Source organism: Pogonomyrmex barbatus, unplaced genomic scaffold, assembly GCF_055798465.1.
Source record: "Pogonomyrmex barbatus isolate J1 unplaced genomic scaffold, ASM5579846v1 scaffold1, whole genome shotgun sequence".
Taxonomy (NCBI): Eukaryota; Metazoa; Arthropoda; class Insecta; order Hymenoptera; family Formicidae; genus Pogonomyrmex; species Pogonomyrmex barbatus.
The window spans coordinates 27,343,541-27,364,448 of NW_028297098.1; the positions used below are offsets into that span (position 1 = coordinate 27,343,541).

The 20,908-nt window shown below is 38.1% G+C and overlaps 1 protein-coding gene across 2 annotated transcripts in view; it reads right to left on the reverse strand.

The window, feature by feature from the left end:
* LOC105422836 (uncharacterized) overlaps positions 1–20,908 on the reverse strand; it is a 38,215-nt gene that overhangs the window by 11,347 nt on the left and 5,960 nt on the right. The window lies entirely within an intron of this gene.

Sequence of the window (20,908 nt, forward strand, 5' to 3'; positions counted from 1 at the left end):
ACTTTGCCTTGCGAAGGTCTCGTGAGGCTTCGCGAAAGGTTTCCCTCTTCTTCTTACCACCCCAATCTCATCTACCGGTCCTTTCTTCGCGAGACAATACCCGGAGGAAGATTAGAGCTCCACACGATAGCGGGCGTCTTCGGACGTTCGAGATATGAATTTTTGGAGCGGGCATAGCCGGTCGTGAGAATTCCATGGGGGAATCGGATCGCGGATTGAACCCGCTCGTGGGATAATAACTATTTTATTTCCGCGGCCGCTGATATTAGCATTCCCGGAATGCGCATATCTCGCGTTGCGTAATCACCCATGGCGTGGGATAACGCAATTTTATTTTAGCGCGATTAATCGCTCCTCTTTATGTAATGAGGTCCCGGGGCGTTCGAGCGCGCCGCGACGATGGGACGACCGCGTGCACAAGTCAAATTGTCACCTCGCGCCGGAAGATCTATTATGCAATCGTGATGGGCGAGAGAGAGAGAGAGAGAGAGAGAGAGAGAGAGAGAGAGAGAGAGAAAAAGGACAATGGACGTGGTGATATACCTCACGTGGGGATTCCGCGACAACGAGCGCGCGTCCGTACGGAAAGACGTACCGTTACGATCGTCGATATCACCGTTTGACAATCGAGCTCCGAAAGTATTACGCCTAACGCAGACGCCTCGCGTATACGCGACACCTACACACCTTTCCAGCCGCGTCCGTCTGTGCCGGGTGACCCGCCCGTGTCACGATCGCGATCGTCGTGATACTCGCGTATGCACGCATTAATCCGGAATTCGATATTCCGCTCACGAACTATGCTAATTCCCGCCTCCCGAGGGTACGACGTGCCGGCGCGTAAAGAGCTAGCGGAAGAAATTTCAACGAGGAAGATGGCGAAACGCAACGGAAAACAATCGAGAACGCGATCTTTACTCAAGGATATATTATACTCATTTTTAGTTACAGTAAAAAAAATTGTGAAAAATTATAGATTATTTTAAATCGTATTTAGAAGCAAAATAAAAATTTTTGCGGCGGTTTAGAAACCTAAGAAATTATTTAAATGTAAAGTAGAAATATGATTTAATAGAAATGTAATTAGGAAATAATGATAAAAATCTCAATTTTTTTTTTATATGACTGCTTTAAGTATTCAAGATTTATATAAAATTTTATTGCAGAGATTAATTCTTTTTTTCATTTTTTTCATTTTTTTATAAATATAAAAATTATAAAAATAGATGATATTTTTAAGATCAAATATAAAAGATTAACTGAAGAGTCGAAATCGAGAACGTTGAATAGTTTCACGTTTCCGTCGTATCATTGTTTATAACTGTAAGTTATGCTTTCGAAATTCTCACATCTGAATTCTGATGCTACAACACGTGTAAATGTAATAATAACAGGACATCTGTGAATCACCGATTACGAATTCTGTTCGCGTCTCGCGTTCGAATCGGTGTCGAAGGGACGGAGTTTGGGTTAACTCCCAAGTTCGGAGAGAGCCAGTGGGCTCAGTTCAAGTACGAGAAACGCGCTTCGCTTACATATTATTAGGCTTTGTAACTTCTCACCGTTATCGTAATCACTCAATTTTTCTTACTTTCCACCCGCTCGTGCGCTACGATATTTATTATCGCTATTATCTGCCCATGCATCATGGTAATAACGCGAGACACGAAGGATGCGAGGAACGTCCAGCTCGCCGACAATGCGGAGAAAGTTGATGCAAGGCTGCAAAGAACACGGAAAGGCACGCCCTGAGTGTTCTCGTCCTTTCTCATGACTGTGCCTCTGGCTTGCTCCTCGTGGCTCGTATTGCAAATGACAAGGGAGAAACTGAAAGAGCACCAATATGTTTAGATCCTCCACAAAATGTGATTTAAAAAGAGAACAGCTTTAATTGCAGCTTTTTCTTGCCTTTTTCCTGTTTACCTTTAAATGAGCTTCAGTTCGAAGGCTAAAAATCTTTGTACGCTGTTTTGTTAATATATATTTAAAAATTAAAAACGAATCGTTTATAATTTAACACAATTATAAAATTGATGAGCGTTAACAATTTTCACTAAGAATTTGAAACACGTTAGCCCAATTGTTAGCTCTCGGGATTAAGGGGTTTACGAGGTCTTTTCATTGCATTTCGCTTTATGAGTTTACTCCAGGAATGCCCATGCTAGGTACACATGTTACCGCGAATCTCTCGGCGTGTAAGAACTCTTTAGAACTGGTAGCAAGCGAACTAGAAGTTGACAAATTGTTATCAGACGTGTTTAAACTGCCGACGATTCGCCTCGTAGTCTCCGCAACCACTTTTATACGGATAATCTCTTCACAAACGGATTATTGCTGTACGTACACGGCACGCCGTACCACGGGATTATATCGATTTTTATGTCATAAAATTGATAATAAGCCGTTCAGGAATGTCACGGTTGTTTCAAACTTGTTCTTCTCAAAAGCATTCGTTTCGAACCAGTTTGCGAATGAAAAGACCAGTCTTGAACCGGGTCAGACTTGCGTAACGCGACGAATAACAGACGAAAGATCTTGAATATTGGGTACATTATTAAATTACAATGCTACTTAATAAAAACATATTTTAAAATGTCATTATTATAAATATCAAATTTCGTTGTATATAATATAAAATATAAATTATTCTTTTTAAGATATAACAGGATGTTAATTTCTCGAATTTTATCATTCTTCTTCGCCAAAGTCACCGAAAATGTTTTCAGCGCGTTTTAATCTCTGTTTCATTTACGAAAACGTCTTGAATAATACTGGTTTATCGATTCTGTGTCTCTGAAGCCGTTCCAGGCTTGGCTGTCGGAGTCATTATGGAATCCACGCTTCGATGCTTCGCAACTGGAACAGCTATAGTCATAGTTGGAAGCAGAACACATGTTACGTACACAAGTTACAAATTACACGTTCAAATATAGGACCTTTTCTCTATCCTCTCCCCACGTCCGCGTCCACACTCGTGCCAGTTTCGAGGTTTCGATTTTACGAAATTCGTATCTACATGTCGTTCGTCTCGTTAGTTCCACGTCCGTCGATAAAGGATTATCGCGCGAACATTGCGCGATTCGCGATCATGCAAATCCCGCGTGGCGAGTCTCGCTCGTTACTGAAGCGGTATCGAACGTGCGGCACCGCCGCGGTGTAAAATTCATTTTCGTCACGGCCAAATTGCCGGGTTAATCTATGCACGGCCGGTGCCTAGAACGGCGTGAAGCCGCCCGTGATAAGAAAAGAGACGGAAGAAATCGGAAACGTGTTTCGCGTTTCTTCCCTTCACGCGCGACCGGCTACGTTCCATTCGATCCGTGGAATCCGCGATCTTCGATCGATCGATTTGCTCGCGCGCTCTCTGGTCGTTGATCCACCGAGGTGGATCGCGGTTTCCGATCATCGACCCACCCGCGGGTCACGAATTCGTGTGATGTCACGCGACGTTCTATGGAAAACAAAAAGAGACGATAGGATCCTAGACGATCGATTGAAACAAAGGATGACGAATTCTCGATCTAATGATTAATGATCGTTTACGGAGGCAGATAAAATCGGAATGAACGTTCGAATTCGATAATCACGAGTGCGCATTTGTCAATCAAGGCCGATGGCATACAGGCTGGATTCTATTAAAAACCACGAGCGTACCTCGCGATACACGCTTTAATAAAGATAGTTTCTTGTGATGGATTAGAAAGCAAGAAAAGTGACACTGATCGCGAAACGATCCGACGTCCGTTGCCGATGATAAATCGTGCGGAATATCGATCGTAGGGAAAGTTCCCGTTGCGCGGGAAGGGAAAAAAGGCGAACGGAACGGCTCGTTTCCGGGATTCTTTTCGATGCGTTAACGATTTACGATCCTCGTTACAGATTTCTTTTCTGCGTTTGTCGGCCGGCCGGTGAGAGAGAAGGCGAGTGTCGCGGATGAAAGAAAAGAATCACGAAGCTCATTGCCGTGTTTGCGGTGAACGGTAACGGTGATCATCTCCTGGCAGTAAAGTTTCAAGCCGTGTCTCTACTCCCGGCTCGTCTCTTCGGTATCCGGACTTTAATGCGGCACAATGCCGATAGGATGGTAAATAATTTCTTCGTTGCGGCTAACGGAACATTCGCGAGCCATGCGAAAAGTAATAATTTCGCGAGCGACCGGTCATCCTCGCATTGCGCCATCAATAGCGTTTCTTCAGGTTTAGATTTTCGTATTTGGTAAATATTTCTACGACGCGTTTCGTCTCGTGTGATATTGATCTATTATCCACACATGAAGTCCTTTTTATGTCACTTATATTGTAAAGAAAATTCATGGTTTTATAAATATTTAATATATAAGGGAAGTGACTCTACAACACTATTTTTTTAAAATATATTTTAGACAATCTATAATTCATGTTGAATTTCAAGGTAGAATTTTGTTTATAATTTTAGAAAAATTGTATAAATATAAGAAAATTCTATTAATTGTTTGCAGAACATAATTCGAAATATCATTATTTTGTTAATACTAATTGTGAATAAAAGAGATAAAAGGATTATATATACATGACAGAGTTCTGTTTGTAATTTTATATTCCGAAAAAATTAAATATATGATATTAAATTATGATATTAAAATATATGATATTAAAATATAAAAAATCTTATAAGTAATTTAATACGTTTGTTCTTAATTGCACATATCTTAATGTATATTTTATATATGCATAAATTTCAATTTTTCAAATATTACATGACACATAAAATTAGGCACAATTATATTCAAAATTTTTCTGTATAATTCTATCTTGAGATCTACAGCGAGGTTTGCGAAAGATTCTAATTTACTGAAAATGAAATTTAATTTGATAAGAATAAAATAGATCGCGCATTTATTCGCGGCTATTCCATCAGAGAAGAAAGAGATTGAAAATTAACGGCTTCGCGTAGACAGCAGATTTATTACAGCAGAATCGCTAGCTATCGAATGGAATCGCGATGATTTTTGCTGAGCTACTTATGGAGTAATTGCATAATGTTACACCTTATTAAGATCGAGCCAAGACCGTTCCGCGAAGAGGCATGTGGGTTACACAACGGATATTTAATTTTATCCGTTCGTCACGTAAGTCTGTTTATCTAAAGTGCATCGTAATTTCCACTAAGCGTGCATTTTTTAGCAATTAAGACAACACAGCCTAGCGGCGTCGCGACACGCTCACGTTTCCGCCGAATACTTTTTTCCTTTTTTTTCTCGGTTTTCTTTGTCCGAAAAGATGCCGTGCAACCGGAACGGAGATCCTTTTGAATATCGAGAAAATACGATAAAATACATATAAAAGTAGGTTTGTTTAACAAAATATGACATCCAGATATTTATTAAGTTGTTATTATACTGAGCAATTAACTTGTAACTAGTCGCGAGATAGCTATTCATAGCAAATGACTCATCATATTTCCGCTGCAATTTTGTATCAGTATCTCGTGTAATTCTGGAAGCTCGATTTTATTATGTGAAGACGCGATCACTCGTTATTAATATACCAAGTCTCTCTCTTTTCTTTATCGCAATCACCGCACGACACTTTAATTAAAATCGAAAGTCTTAATGTCAAAAGATCACGAGTTTTAAAGTTATGATTAATTGACGCCATCAATTCGAGACTGACAGAAATTGCATTAAAATTAGTAAGAAGTTTAAAGTGAGAGATATATGTACATATATATTGGAATCAAAATGATATTAACGAAAGATAATGACATAATCTAGATACGAATATAATAATATCCATCACAAGACAATGAGTCTTACGATTCATTCTGTTTTCACATAAGATTAATCGCTCGAAATATCTGATTTAATGGACTTCCGCCACCTTGATGTTCTCGCTCGCAGGTCGTGGGAGCTAACCAATCATCATGTCGGTGGTCACTAATTATTCACACGAAACATATACTACTCACGATAAAAAAAGAAAAGAAGAGCAACACGACTACTGCAATAATTGACAAAGAATGTGCGATAATATTCTGCGCGTTTATTTCATTGAAAACATTCTAGAACTATTTTTCTTCCATGCCATAAAAGTTCGTTTTTATAAAAAACAAAATAAATATATAATGTACATGAATACGTAATATTCATCTACTTCAAATTTTACTTAACTTTAAAAATAAATATGTAATGTTCATTTATTTTTAAATGAGCATGAAACGTGAGATTTTTAAAATTAAAATTTGAAGTAGATGAACATAAGAAATAGCTAAATCTTATTATATTATTCGAATCTATTTTAATTCACATACTTTCATTTTTATATATGAGTTCAAATATATATAATAAAAAATATATTTTGCTTTGAGAATTGTGTAACCAATTTAATTCTCTTAATGATTAGAAAATTCAACGTATTGCCAGAATAATTCTAATTTTTAAGCGAGATAAGATAATTCTCACAATATGTAAAAATTTCAAAAACTACTTTTATATGATGAACTCAATTTTATCATCCGAAGCAAGTCGCGATTACTCGTTATTAATATACAAAGTCTCTCTCTTTCTCTCTCTTTTCCTTATTACACTCAACGTAATACATACATAATTAAAATCGAAAATCTTAACGTCGTGATCTCGAATTCGGTGCGCTTAACTAGTAGCATAAAGAAATACGTAAATTAAAGTGGTAAGCAAATTGCTTAATCATAGTAAAGAATTTAGAAATGATAATTCTATGTTTTAAATAATTTTCAATTTGGCCGTTACATTCGCTTTGTAACGTACATACATGTTACCGTTTATATCCTTCGTATCACTAGTCTCATAGTAAACATTTCGAGTCGTGTTTTTTGCTGCGCCGTTTTTGTCTCGTCCGGCGTAGCACGCGCTGGGCGTCCTTCCCCCACCACGTACCGCGCCTGGCGCGTCGAGCGAGCTTTTCCCCACTACGTACCGAGCCGCGGTCGAGAGCGCCACGGGACGAAGCGCGCTATCATCTCCTCACAATTAGCAGTATTCTAGACGCACAATTAATTAGTTCTTTGAGTCGTAAGCATATCCGAATAATATCTTTGTTTCCCCGAGATATTTTACGTGAAAAAGACACGCGAAACTATCAACTATATCCTAATTGAAATGAGCGTAGCTATTATTTCGAGTCACGTGATTTAATTTTTTTATCGTACGACAGATTTTTATTTATCATAAAGATAAAAGCGAATGCTATAAGCAATAAAAGACAATATAATTGCAATTGACGCAGATTTTATCTGACTCTGCGTTCATTTCAGATAATACAATATGGATGAACGAAATACGAATCATCGGTCACCCGCGATTATTTTTTCGACATAAAAAAGCAATTCGAGCAATAAAAAATTATGAATTATCGATTGCTTTGTTAATAACATATTTTCATACGGAATACTGCATGAAATATATGTATTTCGCGTACGATACCGAAGCACGGTTTCACTCTTTTTCTCTATCATAGCCAGCCATTAATTTTACTCGCGTTGTTTCGCGCGTTATTGAAGGAAAATGGCGCCATGTTTGTTCATTGGCAAAGTCGGATATACAAATTGGAACGAGTTCGAATCGAAGCATCGTAACGCAATTCATTCAGCCGTAATAAAGTTACTCTTAACAATCGCGCAGCATAAATTTTATTTCAATGCGTCGAACATTCGTATTAAAATGCGTATTTCGCCGAACACAATTTCTCTCGCGTTTCATATTTTTGTGCGTCGCATTCCGCGAGCACTGAACTTCAATTTTAACTCGTTTTTTTTTTCGCATGTATAATAATATCCATTTTTATGCGTATCATGTACTGAAGTAAGTCGGGGATAACGATCGTCCTAAAACAATCGCGTGCATTATTCATTCGTTTTCGCGAGGCGGGCGACGCGTGAAGTTGGTTGCGCGTGTTTTCCCTTCTACCCTCCGCCGTTCGTGATATTTGTACACCGCGGCTCATCATGTGACATCATTAATGTCGAGTGAAGTTATATCTTTGTATGACCGTATCTTTCTCGGGGTTGTTATTTTCTTGTGATGTAATTTCCGCGATTAATTTTGGCCGGGAGTGAAGTGTCGCACTCTTTTTTTTTTGATAATTAGTGCAGGTTGTAATTAGCCTTTCTTTCGCGAGTGTTGTGTTATACTAGTGCAATGGAGAGATCTGGGAGGAGGTGGAGGCCTGGGAGGCATCCGGCGTCAGCGGAGCAACCCTGATGGTGAGCATTATTATTATTTGTACATTTAACTTTTATTTATTTTACTGTCTATTCGAATATTTGATGTAACTAAAAAATAAATTTTTGTTTATAATTTTCTTCTAAAAGTTTATATTTGAGGAAATTTTCTTAACGCAGATGTTACATAAATGTTTTATTAGGTATTTACTTTGGAAAAACGAATGGCATATTTGCGTTGCATATTAAATTTATGTCGCATAAAATTATTTTCATTTTCTTTAATAATTACGCGTCATTTGAGGATTGCTATAATTTGAACTTGTATTTGTATGTTACAGATCAACGTAGCAACATTGTAACTCCGCTGCTGCGCATCGATTGGTGAGTGAGAAATTATTTTATCTTAAATCGAGGTAATGGCTCTGTGAAATCGTAATAAATTTGTAGGATGTATAAGTATAAAGTGTATATATATATATATATATATATACAGAAAAATATGAAACATATAAAAAAATAATATAATATAAAAAAATTTATATTACATGAAAGAATATATATGAAATATGTATGAAATTTCATGGATCCATTACTTCAAGATGGATGGGCTATGACAGATTAGTTTTGATATTTAATCCTGGAGATCGTACGATTATTTATTGTGTGTACGTGTTTGTATTTGCATACAAAGAGCTCTCAAATCATTTGATGTAATTATTAGCATTTTGATGCAAAATATTAATTAGAGATACACTATCTGTTTGAAATTTACAAAACAATCTCTCAGATATATAATTAAAAATATATATTAAATGTATAAAATAAATTCGATAAAAAGAGATATGAACAATGATTTTATTTTTAAATTTAAAAATATTTTAAATATTTTAAAAATATGTTTATATTTTATAATTTATATTTATATTTTATATTTTTCATTGAATATTTTATATCCAAAATAAAATTTTTAGATAACGGAATTGAAAATATATTATCAGAATAAAGTATATTAATTATTTAGATATTTTGTGTACGAAATATTATACATTATTATTAATTTTTGAATTTATTACTTAAATAAAATAGCTACAAATAAAGTGTATGAAAAATAAAATAAAATTATAGTAAATAAAATAGAATTATTTTTATAACATAAAACTTTTTATTTTTGAATATCTTCCTATATACGCATCTTATGTTATTATTTTCCCAAATATATATTTAAAATGAGTTTATGACATTGATTTTTTTTTTTATATTAATCAGGATTAAATATTGCATAAGTTGGTGCAAAAAACAATAAAAGTTTATTTAATGTGTACATATTATATTACAATTATAAACAAAAATGCAGGAATTCTGTACTTATCGTATAATACGATATAATAAATGTATTTTGCATAAATGCATGAATAAATATTAATTATATTTATTTTAATATTATATAAAATATGCTCAGTTTATTCTATTCTTTTATAATCCATCCATGTATATTTATTATTCGCTCGATTTTATATTACTAGATTCACAGTAATATAATATGATATCGAGAAAATATTTCATCGTGAAACAAAGGAGTTTTTTATATGGATTATTTCAATTATCATATGTATGAGAAATATAGAAATATATGTTAAAAAATATTTGATATTAATATATGATAAATAACTCCTAACGTTTCGCATTTTATATTTATTGTTTAACAATTATTAATAAATTTCCATAATTAAAATAATTAATTTAATTACAATGTCAATTTTTAATATTTTAAACACGAGACTTTAATGACGACTTTAATTCCCGTGTATTTATTTTTTGGAATAATATTACTACCTTATACATATATTAAATGGCTTGAATAAAAAATGTGACAGTGATAATCGAATGCGAGATGTATCTTTCATCTTTTAAATTATGTAATTATCTTGGATTTATTTCTTTTACTTCGCGTTTTATGGCATAATCTGTGTATTATAAACACATTTCTCGATTCGGGAACGACGCACTTGCATCACAAGTGCCAAATATATATTATCTATATATTTATATGCGCTATTGAACGCAAATCACTGACTTTGTATCTTTTCGACTTACGAAACGGAGGATTCACTTTCACACGATCGAAAGCGGCGGGGAATCGCGCGGCAGATCGTATCTACGGATCAATTTATGCCGCGAGCCCTATCACGGATAATTAAAATCTTTTCGTTATCTCGATCGTTATATCGGAACGACGTTGCGGGCGTTCCGTACTCCCATAACTATCAGATTTTTATCGGGTCGCGAACGCTATAAATCGCGGGTACTCGTAATGATAGTCTCGAACTATGGCGAGCGAGAGCGAGTCCCATCGCCGTGAACCCTTGAAAATAAGTCAAAGGGTAAGCTTCGCTAATAAGCTCCGATAGTTTTTCTACGAGATATTTTCTACCGGCGCGGTGATTATCCGTTCGTGCTGGATTCTGAGCAAACTCTTCGTGTGTCTTCGTGATGCCCCGTGAATTCGAAAGCGGTTCGAATTTTAACTAATTCGTATTACCGCGATACGAATAGATGAGAAAATAGTTCAAACTCAGAGAGGCAGTCGGGCAAGTTCGTTGACACGCGGCAGCAAAACGCGCTCGTTCGTATTCGTGAGTAGACACTCGGGCGTAAGAAACGCGTGTGCATTTCGAGGAGATCGATGTGTGTCAGCGGGTCAGCGACACCCATCAGCGGCAGTGATATCTCTTCGATATTTAGCTGCTAGCTACCAGAGCACAAAACATCTCTCAATCGGCAGACCATTAATTATCCAATAAGATTGTTGATTTTAGAAAATCTCTCTCTCTCTCTCTCTCTCTCATTCTCGAGGCTGAATTTACATATTTTTGCTATTAACTAGCTCCTTATTGAACCGTGAATTCATCATCAAAAAGAATTTATCGGGAAATTTTTGACAGAGATATTTCTTATACAAAACTCGTTTTAAGTGTACATACACATTTACGATTGCAATGCATGATCTTATTTCATCGAGAATGGATTATTTGTCGCGACGGGATATTGCAATTCGTTCGTTGCATTTTACAACGTCGTAGCAAAAGATTAATGTAATATCACCTTCGATGCACCTTTCTACACGTTTCGTTCAGCATATGGTATACACTCGCCAAGGCGACGGACACATGTCGCTTAAATTAACATGCAATTCCGCGGCTTAATTGTGCGGTCCGGCGTACGAAAAAAAAGAACATCTGTTATGTCGCGAGCGACCGCAACGCTCCTTCCAACCGTTGGCGATCGCAATTTTAATAGTTAACCGGCATACTTCTTCGCGTTTGCCCGCAACACGGAATCTCGCGATACATGACGTTTTTCCACGAAGAGTAATATCGTGAAGAGTTGTTATTAATCGTGGGACCGATTCCGGGAAGGGGCATACGATTTCCTAGGAGCGTGTCCAGAAACTATCTAATTACGTCCGAAATTGACGCGAAAGTAAAATCGTGTCGGGTACGCGCGAAACACGTTCGAATACAATGGCATTATTATCGCGTATAATGGTTTATTTTCATTTCTTTTTCCGCGTGTAAACGTAAGCGTAATTGCTCCCGTTTCTCTCGAGCTAATTGCCGTCCTTTTGCAGCCTGCCTGCAGCCGACTTTGGCACGATCCGTTGCGAGTAGATTGAGCACGTTGTAGACGAGCATTCCGCTAAATTATGAACCGAGAAAATTTAAAATCAGATCGTAAAAACTCTCGCGAGAAACGATAATAACAGCGCCCGTGACAGCGCTTTCAAACTTGTCGGACGTATTTTTGCATATATTCAGCTCTAAACTCGTATCGTTTAATTTTCTCTGATAGTTATTTTGTATCATAAATTGTTTAGTATCGTGAAGTCAAGAAAACCAACTACGTGTCATTATTATCGAGTCAAATCGAATAAATGTTTAAAGATAAACAATATTGATACATAATCGAGAAATTAAGAAGATAAATTCCTTTTATATCATTTATTCCTTTTATTTTACACAGAACAGGTATTTAATTGATATTTAATTTATATTGAGGATTTATTCCGCATTAATTGTTAAATGATAATTTACTTGAAATGTTTATAAGGAAATATCGGAATGAGCGAATGCATCGACCGATCGTGAAGCTTTCTAACGTCGCTTCGGCTGCGACGAGCGAGCATTATGCTATTTGGCAGAACTCACGCGTCATTATCTCAATCCTATATCGTAGGTTTTCACCCGCCAGGACGTTTTTGCGGGTGAAAGTTGAAAATTCACGTGGCAAGAGAGAGAGAGAGAGAGAGAGAGAGAAGGGACACGCTTGACTAAACGTTAAATTGCGCCGTGTGCGACACTGTCGCCGAAGGCGACACGCGGTGTACCACACTGTGAGAAGATAAAGTAACGTTAATCCGCAATCCGTTGCATTATACTCGTTAGCTAACCGGCTAATTATTCCCCGCGTAGGAAAATTACGCGTGGTAAACCGTAAAAAAAAAAAAATACTACCCAGAGCGTATTATTCAAAGACCGTGCGTTATAATCCCGTACCTGAGACCAATTATAATTCAGTGATTACCTTCGCCGTGACGCACACCGTAAATAGAATATCTTTTTCGTAATGCATTTTCTGAACAGGCCGTAAACTGAAAAACCGATTCGCAGAGCGCTATTTTTACGTTGCGTAAAAACACGTCCAATTAAAACCGTAATACCCTCGGTAAGTCACAAACTCTTTCAGCTGAGAAAAATTCAGGGTCCCAAAAGGGTTAATGCGCCGGACAATTAACGGAAGTCTGGATTCTCCTTCCTCGTGTAACAGCCGACTCGGTGTCTCGGTCCGGAACATTACCCTCGATTTTCACCGCGCGTATAAGGAAAGGAAAGTTTTCAGGCGTCAATTCGTCAATCCACGTCCCTCGAGGGGGCAGGTAATACGCACACATGTAAGCCTTTGAATGGTCCCGTAAATCCGCGACGTTACGTAACCGCTGCACCTTACACGTGTGTGCCAATATCTGTTTACTACAGCCGCGCGTACATTGTACACGTCACACAATCGCTCGCAAGAATTCGATTCAACGCTGGATTCGCGATGAGTTTTCAAGATCAATGACTCCATTCTTTAACTCCTTCCAAATACGCTCCTTCTAAGACACGCGCGTCCTATTCTGATTCTGATTTGCATTTTTTTCATTGAAAATTAAATCTTTGTGTACAAAAAATATTTTTTTTTTAAATTACGTTAGCTATTATCGATATTTAATTTGCGACACGAGAGATTACTATACACTCGTTAATTTTTCGCTAAAATAAAAATGGCTCTAAATGTCGGCTTGAAAATTGATTCTATCGAGAAAAAGATAACGTCGAGCGATTTCATCTAAGCTTCCTGTTATTGCGTCGACTGGTATATTGCTTTATCATGTTTCCTTTCTACCTACTTTCTCCGTGAATGAACTTGAAATGTGTCTCTTATCGAGCCTATATATCGCAACTTTTGTATCATAAGAACATAGAAATGGATCGATCATCAGCTTTTTTAATGGTATCGCGCGGAAGCGGTGGCATGCACGACACGCGAGCGCATCTGCTTTCACGAGCTAAAGAGCTAAAGAGAACACGCGGTTGTTTGCACGTCGTCGTGGATCATAAACGGCTACCCGAGAGAGGCGCGAGCTGACCTTTAGCGGCGCTGATTACTTCGGAAACATTGCAACTCGCTTCGGTAAATTCAACGGATCGTGCGACTCCTGGAGATCGCTGACCCCGTTTCCTACCTTGACGGTTATTAGACTTTTCGCACGGCTCGGCCGTGCCAGCAACGTACGCGCTCTAATGTTTTACTCGCGTGATTGTGATATGTGAAACGTACGCAGCAGAGCGTCTCGAGATAAACGGAGATTTAACTTGTCTGAGAAAGATATCCGATTTTTTTCTAAAGATTTTTCAAGATGAATTCTTTCAAGATGAATTCTTTCCTATTAATTTTTATAAAATTCAAATTTTATTTAATAAATTAAATAATATAAATTTAATTAAATTATCAAAATAATTAATTTAATTATCAAAATAATCTCTATTATTTTTTATAATTTTAGTCCACTTTCCAATCAATTGCCGAATTCTACTCGCAAAACTCTACTTGCAAAATAAAATAGTCGTTTTATAATAATTTACACTTACTATTACTATATTCTCGGAATTTATTTTGCAAGAGAGAAAGAAGTTTAAATCATTGATGATAAAAAAATAAACTTTTATATATTGGTCGATTAAATTAATTAAGAAGAGAAATTCCAACTAGACAAAGTCCGAGCCAATGCACGGGTGGAGCGAGGTAGGAGTTCTAAGTGCAGCTAAGGGTTAAGGGCTAACCGAGTTTTTTAATCTCTGGAAGGAAGCCTCCTGCGATCGTAAACTTATAGTAATTGGCTCTCCGCTGAGAGTACCATTCGGCTGGATCGTCGAGCTGACCGGCTTCACGATCGAAGGTGTTATCGACTATGGGGCTCAGCTCGCGTCTCGCTGCCTCGTCTCGCAAGATAACGACGTTTCTATTTCGCTAATGCTGCTGCGCCGCGAGCTGCGATTTTTCAATGACCTTTCCCATGACGCGCGCGCCGTGGTATTTGTTCAACCTACGGATAAATAATCGCAGATACGCGCCTATCGGCTGTATAAGTGCCCGCCCGCGTGCTGCACTTCCATCTACAGGACGCCCCACAACTTGCGATCTTAATCTTGGTGATCTTAAATTCTCCCGGTGTTCCGAACGTGATCGTCTCTCGCGAAAATATAGGAGCACTAACAATTCAGAATCCAAAGATCGAACTTTAAACAGATCGGATGAAATATCTTCTACTCTCTGTACGATTGTAAGTAGAATTTTTTTATCAGAGATTTGTGGCAAAAATATATGATAAATAAATAATTATATTCTTGTATAATTTCGTTAAGAAAAAAATTAACTCCAGATATTATTTTATTTCCGTTTTTTGACACACCCTATATGTCGATTACGAGAGCGTAAGAGTACGAGGAGGAGGCTGGGAAGAAAGAAGGGGTGAGATTGTGTGTTTCTATGAGGGTTTAGATACGATGTAACCGGCATCGCAATCCTTAATTATGCAATGTTCCTCCTCTTCTTCTTCTTTCAATGTGGAGCCCCTCTCTCTCTCTCCTCTCGGCGTGAGTTTTCTCACGCACCTGAAGTTCCGAATGGCGCGTACGCGACTATCGCGGCATTTCCAGGCTCTCATGCGAGCACGAGCGCTATTTAGAGACATTTGCACAGCGCTGCGCGAGTCATATAAACGACATGAAGACATGAAGATAGTTCCGATCGTTATCCGGAACAGTAGTGAGCAGCCTCGAATTTTTTAAATGTAGTAGAACCAATAGTAGTACCAATTATTCGAATCAATTTGTGATAGGAAAATTAACATCAGAAGTATGTACCACGTGATCAGTCCTGACCGTCTTATTTTTTGAATTAATATTTTTGTCTATATATTAAAAATTTTGCTTAATATTGAAGATTCACAATTTTCTAATTTCAATATTCTATCAAAATAAAAAGAATAACTAAAAGTTTGAAAATCATATCTTTAATAAGAGATATATACTAATTTAAAAAAAATATTGACTTAAAAAAATAGAAAGGACTGCACGATATTTCTAGTTAAGTAAATTATTTATTTTAATTGGTGAAATATATCAAGCGATGAGGAAAAAGGAAATTGCTAGAAATTAAGATATGAAAAGTCGATAAACCAATCATAAATTAAAATATTTTCACGTCGTACAATTTGTCACGTCTGGTTTTACTTGCGCATATGATCGCTATCGCGTGCGTGTCTCGTGTGTTTTTCACGTTTAACTGGACATTGACGTGTGCGCAAGGCCGCTTCGAGGAAATTTCCGTACGCATTTCTCTGCACGATCTAAACGCGAGGTCTTCGGGAAATAAAATCCCACGTGAAATTAATTTCGCTTGTCGAGTTCAGCGCTACCGTCCCGCGCAATATTCTCTCCGCGATTAAAAGGGAGGACAATGACGCGGACGATGGTCCGTTACACAAGTCAACCGGTGGAAAAATTTCGAGATATAAAGAAGCGCGGGCGAGACGAGACGGGCGTAACGAAAATCCCAGAATTGTGCCGGCGGCATGTGGAAACCGACGCAGACAAGCACGGACGGATGAAGTAGTCTTCCTCCAAAACACCGTTCGACGTTGCATTCGTTACAACGTACCGTGTAATTGTTCCTTTATGTTTTCTTTTATTCCCCGCAGAATTTATGGCGGTGTCCAAATCAAATCGCTCGTCGCGTCCCGAGTGGCCGAGCGACCTGGGAGACACAAACTCTCCGTAAAATTCAATTGAATTTAATGCCCGCGATTGTTGGGCGAACAAGTTGCAACTTTCTCGGGCCGTAAATCATCCAGAAAATATTCAGTTGTGCGTGCGAGATTATTGTTGCATATCGAGAAACTCGTCGACGTTCGCGCAATTGCGCAATTGCGCGAGAGACTCTCAGCGTATAAAAGTATATCGCGTTTATTTCTAAAGGGAGAGAGAGAGAGAGAGAGAGAGAGAGAGAGAGAGAGAGAGAGAGAGAGAGAGAGAGAGGAAAAAAAGAGACAATAGTAAATTTCTAAAATATTTATGAGTGGAAGTCAGGAAGTCGTCTCTCGGAACACGCGTTTAAAATAACAAGCGACATAAGTGTGGAATTCGAAATTGTTCCCGGCTACGGCAATCCCACGAGTTGAAAGCCCTTAAGTGAAAACGGATAGTTCTCGTCAGATGTAGTAATAGTTACGAGAGGCGTTGAAGGCGCGTCGCGCACCTATAGGTACCTCTAATAGCGCAAACACAAGAGAAATTTTGCATTCGGTCGCCTCTCGCAATTCGCCTCGCGAGCCACAACTTTCACTGGCACTTTCATTACTCTCGAGTAACGAAACGGCCGTTGTCATGAAATCGCTCCATACGTGGAATTACGGCAGGCATTACCGGCGCGAAACGCATAAAATAAAATGGAAAATCGCACCGTAGCCATCCGCTCGTAATCATCGTGGCTTCGAGTCGCTCAAAAACGGTTATGGTTTTTAGCGTGACCGATTTTTTTTTTTCCTCTAGCCTAGACCTCTCCCTTTCACTCTTTAACATTTCGTACAGATCTTTTCCAAGCGTCATTAGCACAGTATTCCTCAAGTGTATATTTTATACCGACCGCGTATTTCATTATCTTTGACATCTGATGTATCTGACATGTATCTGACATTTATAAGCGGAACCTTTTAATATCTCTAATACTTTGATTCTCTCACGTTTATATATAATTAAATTTTCGACTTTAATTTTCACAACATTTTACTTAGTTACTATTAATATTAATAAGAGATATATATAACTGAAGGATAAATTATTTCTTGAAACCAATATACAGAAAGAAGAATTTTATTGAAATTAAAAATCTGGCCAAAATTTCAGATTTGCAAATAATTTGGATTATTAAAATATTTATTATGTGAGACGTTCGAATTTATTGCTAGAATATAAAAAACTTTTGTAGTGTATGTAGACCTGAAAATAATTTTATTAGACCATCAAAATTAAGTGTAAGACTCTTAAGCATCATAATAATACTAAAAATTTTTTATTCTTCTAGCAACCAATTTGAACGTTGTACATATAATAATTTTGAAGAAATTAAGAAAATTACTTTCAGATCTGTATCTAACCAAATTTTTAAATGCTTCAGCAAAATCGTTCTTTCCGTGTACGGATATCAAGTAATATCGATATATCTTTTAATACGGATGTCGATGTTACGTCTTGATATAACAATCTTACGCAGTAAGCAAGGGTTGCTCGCTTAGAATGGTCGAGATGATCGCGCGGCGAGTTTCTCAAAGGACGAACGATGACGTATATATATATATGTTAGTTTACGTTGTGTGCGTGCACTAAGCCAATTTAAATACCATCACACTCCCGGATGGTGAATCGCGAATTCTTGCTTTTCCCCGTTCGCTTCATCCGATGGAAACCCGCTTCGCCGCATAATTATACGCGAGTTAATAATGACTTACGAAGTCCAGGCCTTCGTTCGTTCATCGTCCATTTGTTTAACGGCACCGATACATAGATACCGAGTCTCATAGATATGTATATACAGAGTGATGTTAAATTAAGCCGTCAAATTAGCAAAATGCCTTTTCTATCTTGATGAAAATTTTATTCTCTACTTTATTATTTCGTAATTAAATTTAGATAGCGTTAAATAGCTTTAAATACTCTTGTAATGAAGTCGCAACGAAGTCTAAAATTACTGATAAAATCCATATGAAATACCATTTTCTTGTCTATTTTCATCCTTGAAACTAGATTCATTAGAGATTCGTCTTCTTTAATCTTTCGTGATTAGATCTTGATTTCCCGATATTTTCATGAAGAATAAATTGACTTATCGCAGAATTCGTCTTCTAGAAAGTTTCGAAGGCAAAATTTCGGAATCACCCTATAAACACGCGTGTCGAGGCCGTCCGCCACATTATTGCATTAAATTACATGGTGCTAATCTCGCGTTGCGCGCTCGCTCGACATAATTCCAGCGGCCGGTGTTTTTTTTTTTTTTTCGTCGCTTTCCTCGATGAGTATCCTCTCGCGAGGAGTAATGATGAAAATCGCGAATCACTGATTATCGAGTCCTTTCTTTCTCAGGCGGATCCGCTCGGATGCGAGAACATCGACGATGTGACTGACGGTACGACTGACGATCGTTGCGTTAATCGGCAGCTCGACGACCGACGATGATCGATATAAAATAGTTCCGCGAGTTGTAACTGCGGCTACACGGAATATTCTTAGCAGGATACTCATCAAGTCCTCTTGGCACGACGAAGCGTAAATTAGCGCGCGGTGGTCTGTTGCGCATACATCGGGTATAACGACGGTAACATAATAATCAATAAATTGCGAGCCTTTAAAGGAAATTACACGTTTGCGAAACTTTTCCGAGTCGTTCGAAATTGCCATAATTTAGAGATACTCGAGCGTTTAGAGTCACTTTGGTGTGTCACCGATATGCAGATATATTCCGAGGTCGGCCACAGGATGGTGACAATGATGTATCGAATAGCATGGCGCAGTCGCCACGGCATGTTAACGATTATGCGCTACATTTCTTATGTGTGCGCACTGCAACGATGCGGCCGTGTCGGCCAGTAAACAGAAATTTTCCTCCTGGAACTCGCCAGTGTTATGTCTTTCGGGGTGTAATTATTGAATTAAATGAGCAATTAGGGCGCGGCATCCAGCGACGCGTAATTATATCAATATAATATTTCGCGGACATTAATTCTAATAGCACCGGTAAAATAGCGTAATTTATTAAAGGCGATTATAGCAAGCCGTGGCTTTTGCTATGATCGATCGCTCGGTCTTTCCCGTAGAGAATTATATAAAATTAAATAATATTCGGACTTCTGTTTTTCGCGACGAGTTACCCGCGATGAATCGCATGTAATGTAACCCGACGTCGAGTTTATCATACGCGCGGTTCTCTCTTTTTCTTTTTCCTCTTCTCGAAGGGATGCAAGTAGGACGCTTCTCCGCTTATCGCCACTCGCCCTAAATTCGCCTGCACGAAATTGAGAAAGTTGTCTCTTCGTCTTTCCCCCTCCGCTTCATTATTGTTCTCTCTGATTTTATAATACGCCACTCAATGTAAATGACAGGACTATAATTGCATTTTGCACAAAATTGTAATTACGCGTTCACAAAGGAGAACGTCGGTATACGACCATTTTGAAACATACATACAAAATTATTATAATCATTTAACCATTCAAACGGGTCACTCGATTAAATACGAAATTAAATAAACGGAAACGCCACATTGCGTCGGATTAATCGACCGCGAATTTATTTGAAAGGAGCAAATAAGAGATGCTAATTTATGCGATCTTAATTTAGGCGTGCAACTCGAATCGAAGATTTCGATCCAAGAGAAATCCGAGGAACGTCGAAATTATCGGCCGCGATTTCGATTAGTTCTCGGAGCGTTTGCGATATCGTGAGGGCGCGATTTAAGGTATCTCGGGATCTTCGCCGTGCCGATTACGAAAAGGGACCCCTTGTATCTCGCTTCTGTATGCGCCTCTCTCATTATCGTCCTGCCTAATGCATAAGTTCGCCGCTAATGTACTGTTATTACCGCGATCGTATACACGCTGTCGGCGTAATGGCCGCGCTCGGTGCATAATCTCGCTTCTCCCTTTGTCATCGTTCGGCTCGAACGAAACGCCCGGGTAGTCTCGTCGAATCGATGAATGCTAATTCCAACGTCAACGAGCGAGCGGCACGTCGAACTTTACAGACGATTTTCAATTTAGATGGAAAAACCGTACGTTTACGAGAACGACGATAAGAGTGCGAGGAGAGCGACAAATAAATAATAACATGTAAAAGCAAGGCAGCAATGCCTCCTGCGCAATAATTCTCAGTCAGGGTAATTTCAGGCAAGAGAAGCGTGGAAAAAACGCGAGTTTGCCACTTTATTGTTAGACGCACGATTACGTGAAATACGTCTCGTTCATTTACATTTCAAATTTTACAAGTACCGTATCTGGCTGCTTTTCATATGCAATAACCGAACGGTTTTCACGTGAAAGGAAACCGCGAGACGGATAATCGTAATGTATAATTTTCGCTCG